This window comes from Sinocyclocheilus grahami, unplaced genomic scaffold, assembly GCF_001515645.1.
Source record: "Sinocyclocheilus grahami isolate Dianchi unplaced genomic scaffold, SAMN03320097.WGS_v1.1 scaffold1408.1, whole genome shotgun sequence".
Classification (NCBI taxonomy): Eukaryota; Metazoa; Chordata; class Actinopteri; order Cypriniformes; family Cyprinidae; genus Sinocyclocheilus; species Sinocyclocheilus grahami.
The window spans coordinates 145,853-153,975 of record NW_015506587.1 but is presented as its reverse complement, the minus strand read 5'-3'; positions in this window follow the sequence as shown (position 1 = coordinate 153,975).

Here is an 8,123-nt window from a genome sequence, read left to right as displayed (position 1 = left end):
ATGGCATTTGTCATTGGTCAGGTTTGATGTGGTCAGATTGAATTTGTCTCTGGCAAAAAGCCCTTAAATCTATGCACTTAAAAAGATGGTCAAGGTGAGAACAAAAGATGATCTGAAAAGCTCTTACACTGTTTTTGAAAACATTAAAATAAATTGCATTATAATGAAATCAACAATGGCTGGTTTTAACAAACCCCTTCATCAGTAAGAGTATAAGCAAAATATTCAGAGTCACCAAATTCAGAGATTAAATTGTCCAAAAACAATAATTGTTTCAACTAAAATGGACAACATACAAAGAAAACAGAAATCAAATTAGTTAAATGATATATCAATGAAAATGTTTGTACTTAGGCAAAAGTGAGAAATACTCATTTACATTTGAAACTTGGTGAGATGATAGCTAAGTGATTAGGTATACCAAAAGAAACCAAAACAAACAATAATTGGATGAAATTCACAATTATAATACAGTCCAGATGTATAGACATAACATTATATGAGGCAGTATCAGACAGATGTAGATTTGACTCTGTGTGTGACGATCAATTGGTAGTATATATGTGTCTGCATTTAGCTGTGGCTATGTGTCAGTGTAATCATGCTCCAAACAAAGGCAAGGAAGTTTTACAATTGTGATGCAAATTTGGTCCTGTTGTAACAGGGAGCCAGCCTGAGAATGTGAGTATGAGGTGTGATCTGGCTCAAAGTGCTTCCATACCAATGTTTTTTGTTAAGGAGCATGATAAAGTGCACAGTTCAGAGCTGAATCCTGTTGTGAGGAAAGCATTTTCATTGTTAAGACAATTGTGAATCACACTGTGGCCACATGGCAATTCTATGCTCCCGTCCATGGCTTAACTGCAGCCATATGGAAAATAGCAGAGTGTACCAATCAGGAACCAAACAAATTCAACATAGACACACATGCAACTTGAAATTGCTTTGCAATTCCAGTAGTACAGTTATTCCAATTTTACACAAAACGCATAGTCTAGAATGCTCAGCATCTACAACGTTTAACCTAAGTGTTTCACACACTTACAGTAATGCAGTCATGTGTTTTAAAATAATAAACTCAACTAGTCTTCGTGCACATGTAGATACACAAACAACTATAATGTGCTCTATGCGCACAATGTGTTTAGCACAATTGCAAATTTTAAAATACAAACAGGATCATTGAAATTTGGATGTTTACATATTAAACTCATTGCTATTAAGCTGCTAACCCACTAGCAAGTGAAGTCAATAGCTGGAGGCCTTGCATGAACAATGCAGTCAACTCACTAAGAGTTTTACCTGCAAATGAGCATTGATATCTGCCTTTAGAAAGTGGTTTCCTATCTTTCTGAAAATAAGGTGGAGGTCTACCCCTGCCCAGTGACCAGCATGTTTCCTCTGTATGGCCTATTTTGTGACAATAACCACAAAACCTGCTATCTTTGCCACAGGGTTGTTTGCTGTGTTCTCCTGAAGTTTGAGGATTTTCATGACTCTCTAATGCTTCCTTCACACCATGCGTTCTGGTCCACGACTCTGCGCTATTACGGTGCTGCATCACCTTAAGAACTGAAATCGGCACACTTTTTTGAGCAGTGGCACATGCTTCCTCTGAACAAATCATTCCAGAATTATCACAGCAAGTAATTTCCTCTAAGAAGTGAACATGCTTTTTAGCCCCATCGCTGTTAAGCGTTTTGGGAGACATGGACTCTTGTGCCTTAAGCTTAGCCTTGAGATCTGCAATGATGTCCTTGCGATTTTTACACTTCTCAGTTAGGATTAACTGCTCAGCTAGTAAGTTATCTAGCTGCAATTGAAGATCTTGAATCTTAGCTTCTGACTTTTGTGCCTCTGTATTTTTAGAATGCAGTTCTTCACATGTAGCGTCTATATTTAAAGTTAGACACATTGTTAACTCACTTAGCCTTATACAACGTATGTAGTTTAAAGCCTCAATTATTTCACCTTGTTTTGATTTCATGTTTACCAATTATGTTCCACCATGTAAGCATTCTCTCATCTGAATTGAGATCTTGTATTCTGAATTTGCTCAAGTTAGGTTTAACCTTTTTGTTCCATAAAGCAAACAATACGTCATTGTCAGAAATGTTCCCTTCCATCCCTGATGAGATGAGTCTGAATGTTCTCGAAGTGTACAGTAATGGGACAATTGAAGCTAATTACAACCTTCTAATTTATATACCATGCAAAATGGAGAATGAAAACATACTTACCCACTCCATGGTCAGAAGGCCAGCTTTAATCCATTCACAAGATCAACTGTGAAAAAAATCCTCATTCTGATGACTGACCAAGTAAATCTCAGAAAACTCACTGCAAGGGATCCCGGGTTCCGGCACCATATACAGTAGTATTTCCCACTGCCGGCCAGGCTTGCAGTGTCATCGTATTTGGCAACTGCTGCAATGCATCGACCATCTTTCAGCAAAACATAATTTATGTCTGCTTTTCCGATCTTCACTGAGGAGATTACAGTACTGCTGCAGGTCAGAGTGAAGCATTCTCCTTCAAAAACCTGGTCTGGGCTCATTCTCAAAATTGGCTTCGAGAACAGTTCAGATTAGTGAAAATGGAGTCAGAAAACATAATTGTATTATCCTGCAGTCCAGGGTTGTTACTGTTAACTAAAACTAAAGCCATACAAACTTGTGCTTCTTGAAATATTATTATTATTATTATTATTATTATTATTACTATTATATGCAGAATTTCTCATTTTCAAAACTAAAATAACTAAATAAAAAAATAAAATAAAAATGATTAAAATTCTATTTTTTTTTACAAATGACAAAACATTACAAAAACACAGAACAAAATTGCTAAAACTTTAACTAAAATTAAAATGAAAACAGTCAATATAAAAATTAAGCTTAATTCAAAATACTATTAAAAATAGTATCTCTATGATACTAAAATAACACTTATGCAGTATATTTCATATTGCAAGTAGTGTAGTATAATGCATCATACTTTCATGAAAAAATATAGAAATAAATGATAAACAAATCAGAGCACAATCTACAAGTACAGAATTATGTGCAAAATATCTGTAAAAATTAAAAGATAAATTACTCAGTTTTCATTTCTTAATGGTGAAAATGTATCTTGATATTCCCCTCTAACTACAATTTCAACACATAACTGTCATTATTAAAATACAACTTTTTTAATGCAATAATAATGACAAAAATCAAACAATATCATATCATATGGAGCTGACAGTACACTCATTGATAGCTGAAAACATTTTAAGATTAGTCAAAATGTTAAGTAAAAAAAAAACAAATGGTTATGTGTACAACCTGAGTGACTTACATTTGAATTGTGTGGAAATCTGATGCAGATTTCTCTTGTTAAATGGTGGTTAGTTACCTGCAACATTTAGCCGATAGCCTTCTTTTGCACAAAGCCTTTCACTGCTTTACACACATAGTCCCCTGAATCCTCAGCTCTCACTATGAGGCTGCGTGTGAAGCTTGTATAAGATTCATGAAGAAGGGTGTTGCCTTTGGTGAGGTACAACTCAAGATCTGAGTTAAATTGCACCTTACATGTGATCTGCACCTTGTCACCCTCAACCACATTCGCTTTGGGAGAGGTGCTTATTTGTGGGGTGAGCACATCAAGATCTGTAAAAAAGAAGGTCCATCTCACTGTTAATGCAAAGTATCATCAGATGTGCATATACTCTGCATATGCAATATCTGACGTCTCAATAAATTATATCACCCTTTTTTCTCAAGGGGCCGATGTCAGATAAATTATGTGATGAGTGTGACCGGAAGCAGAAAAAACAAAATAATTCTCAAGTATCATCAGCAAATCTTGACAAGGCTTAGCGATTTACTGCAGAGCAAGTTCATAATCAAATCGTATCATTTAATGGTGGATCTGATGACAAAGCTGTTATCAAACAAAATACTGATTTTGAAGATGATGTAAACGAAAACATTTTAAGATTAGTGTATCTATGTTACGGAAGGACACTCACAAAGATGATTAGAGTACAAACTGGTTGTTTATTAACAGCAAGTGATGCAGATGGTAATGGCAGGTGAGTAATAAAGGCAATGTAGCTGTTCTTTGTATAGATGGTGAATATAACACAGTTTCTGGTTTCGCAGGTGATCGTGGACGGGAGACAGAAGACAGCACACACCTCAGAAGACGAGTACAGAGAATATCCACGGAGATGATCACTGGAACAGACGAAGGAATGGAACACAGGAGAACACACTGGAGGAGACACAGGAGGTAAGTACTACAGGCAGGTAGGTAGTTCAATGTATCACACGGATAGCATAGAGCGTCCACTTCGTATGAACGAGACCGGACACTGGAGTGAAGTGAGGTGTGTGCTTTTGTATGAGTCTTGATGAGAGTGCAAATTCCAAACAGGTGTGTGCAATCAGTACTCAGTTGATGGTGTTCGCTGTGATAGGCTGGTGGCTGAGCCTGGCCGATCTGTGACAGTATCCCCTCCTCCACAGCCCGCTCCTGAGGGCCGAAGACCCTGACATCGTGGTGGCCTACCTCTCCCTCGGGGGCCCAGGGCGATCTGGATGAGTGGAGTGGAAGGCTTCCAGCAGCGTGGGATCGAGGATGTCAACTCTGGGAACCCATGAACGTTCCTCTGGCCCATAGCCTTCCCAGTCCACAAGGTATTCTGAGAGACCACCACAGCGCCGGGAGTCCAAGATCTCGTTGACCTTGTAGATGGCACCATCCTCCTGGATTAACGGAAGAGGGGGTTCTTCCATCGGGCCAGGCTCTGTGGAGACAGAAACAGGAGGATGGTGAGGTTTAAGCAGTGACACATGAAAGGAAGAGTGAATCTCATACTGTGAGGGAAGCTGAAGTTGGTACGTGACTGGGTTTATCTGCTTGGTGATGGTGAAGGAGCCAACATATCTGGGACTGAGCTTCTTTGTTGACAGCCATACCTTCTGACCAGGTTGGTATGATGGAGTTTCAGCCCTTATAAGGTCTGCTGTTGTCGTGCTTCTGCGCACTGCCCGCTAAAGCTGATGGTGAGCTGCGTCCCAGACCCTCTCGCTTTCTCGGAACCAGTAATCGACAGATGGGACATCAGACGGTTCCCCGGACCAGGGGAATAGGGGAGGCTGGTAACCAAGTACTCATTGGAAGGAAGTGAGTCCAGTGGATGGCTGGCAAAGAGAGTTCTGCTGCAAGTCTTGATGAGAGTGGTCAGGGTTAGGACGATTCTAAAGGCCTGCGCACTTTTGGGGCCCCCAGAGATCTGTTTTATTAGTAGTAACAGTAGTAGTAGTAATGTAATAGAAATTGTAAATGTGCTATGTTCCTGTGGCTCAGTGGTAGAGATTTGCGATAGCAGCGCAAAAGGTTGTGGGTTTGATTCCCAGGGAACACACATACTGGTAAAAAATGTATAGCCTGAATGCACTGTAAGTCGTCTGCTAAATGCATACATTATTATCATTAGTAGTATTAATTATTATATCCTGGGAGCAGCTGGAAACTAGTAATCTAGTTTTCCACTGTATTGCACCTCGACGGTACAATGCTGCTGACATGACTCAATGCTGAGATGACCATATGCAATGCTCTTTCATCAAGTACGTTTTCATATGGAAATTTCTAAATCAAATCATAGCAGAAACTCATTACATCATTTCCCCATACTTTTCTGTTCAGTAATCTCCATGATCCCACATAAAGAAACACTAGTACATACTATAGCATATATTCTTAAATAAACTGTGGTCACATTTTAAATTATGCTATAGTATACTACAGTTTACTATTTGTATCAATGTCATGTAAGATATATGTTGTAATAATACAATAAGTACGTAGTGTAAAAATACACTGCATCATATATTTTGTTATTACAATAAGGCAACTTGTTCTAAATCATAATATTGTTGCCTAACATAGTAGATCATGCATACCACATAATATTAGAATAGTTACACCTTACTTATGAAATACTAATAGTATAAATACTTTTAATTTTCCAAGTCATTACCCCCTTATCCCCCAAACGTTGCACATTGTTTCTGTTTACCTACACGTACGTTCAGCTGTAAGTTATGCTGATGGAAAATTGCGGTCTGTGTGTGTCATACATTCCACGTAATTTCAGAATAGGTGCCCTTTAGTTATAAAATACTTACAGTATAAATGCTTTATAATTTTGCAGGCTATTACCCCCTTATTCCCCAAACATTGCATATTGTTCCCTTATACCTAGAAGTAGGTACTGTGGAGGTAGGCTACTCTATAGTAACAAATAGGTAGACCTACGCTGTAAATTCTGTTTAATTACGCTGTACATTGCGGGCTGTAATCTGAACCATATTTTAAGTTAAATGTAAAACATTATAAACATCACAATATGTACACAAGATTTATACTTGTACACAACATATTTGATATCAAAATAAAGAGGATTGCACAACTTGGGATGATCTGCATTTTAAATGTGTTCCACAAATCTGCACAGAAAAAAAGAAAAGAAAAAAAAAACGTTACTTTAGCATTTAGCATTTCTAAACAAACTATACATTGCCTGCTATGGATATGGCACTAAAGAGAGAGCTTCTTACCGTTTTCCCAAGTCAACCCCTTCACAATGTTCTCAGAAGCTTTAGTTTTTCGAACTGCAGAAGCAGCACACAAGTAACAATGTATAAAATGCATCCTCTTGTCATGTTATTTCCTATTTAAAATGCCTTAAACATGAGTTTGCACTAGTATGCGGCTTGGGGGGGTTTGTATTTTAAAAATCAATATACATAGCGTAATATAACATGTGGGGAATGGGATAGCAGGATAAAAGAACGCATCTTCGGCCAGAGATATAGCGAGCACAGAGGGAAGAAAACATGTCTAGTTTAAGATTTTTGATTCACTTTTTAAGCCTGTTTCCACCTGGTATTAATATGCATTTTATGATCCAGTCACAAGTGGCCAGCCCTTAATACAGGCGTAAATCGTTTATTAAGTGTTTTGTGATCAGATCACCACATTGCATTTAGGCCTGTCCCAATACTCACACTTTGTGGTCTTTGCACTTGATGTCTTGTGTACTGGCATGACATATTGCCTGTATTTGGTTCAAGTGGATGTGAGGACCACAACTGCATAACACTTCTGATGAACTAATGGGACATACTTACAACATAGTGTTGTACAAATGCAAGTACAGTTTTTACTCAGCTTTATTTACACACTTTGTACATTTCATTCTTTGCATTTTAAAATAAACTGCAAAATGACAATTTAATTGTGGTGCTTTTTAATTAAGCGTCCTCATCCTCTAAAACACAGGAAGGATGAAATTTGAACACAACATGATATTTTACAATTTCAGAATAATCAAAAACCAACATAATTAAAATTTTCAGAAATTAAAAATTTAAATCAAATGATTTATTTCACTCTTTCAAACAAGTCCTTATATTTGACCTTACCGCTTTGAGTCAAACCATTCACAGTGTTCTCGTAAGCTTTAATTTTAGAACTGCAGAAGCAGCTCAGAGGTGTACAAGATGCATCCTTCCTCTATTGGAGAACTTCCTCATTTTATGGACTTGCACAAATGGGTGATTGTTGTACATGCAGTTATATGAAATTAAATAGCATATTTCTGTACAAAAAAAAGCCATACTTTGATACAAATGTATCATTAGCCAGAGAAAACAGGATGAGTTTTTTGAAAGAAATGAAAAAAATGTGTGGTAAAGATGATCTTCACTTTGCAAAGACGTTAGACTTTATTAACAAAGACTTTATTAACTCTTGAAAGGGAGGACCTATATTGACATGCACAGACAGAAAAGAGATCCACCGCTTGTAGAATGACATAGTTCAGCTGTGAGGGCAAAGGATAAAATGAAGATTAAGCTCCGAGAGACATGGAGAAAAAATACAACAAACAACAAAGCACCACAACATCTGTCATCAGTGTTTTAATGCTTCTGTTTCAGGCATTTTGATCAGAGGAGAGGACAGGATTTGCTTAGTTTATAATAGTATACATTTACTCACAATTATTTATGTCTGTAAATACAGCAAAAAATATTTTATTGTTCAATCAAAAAATATGCATG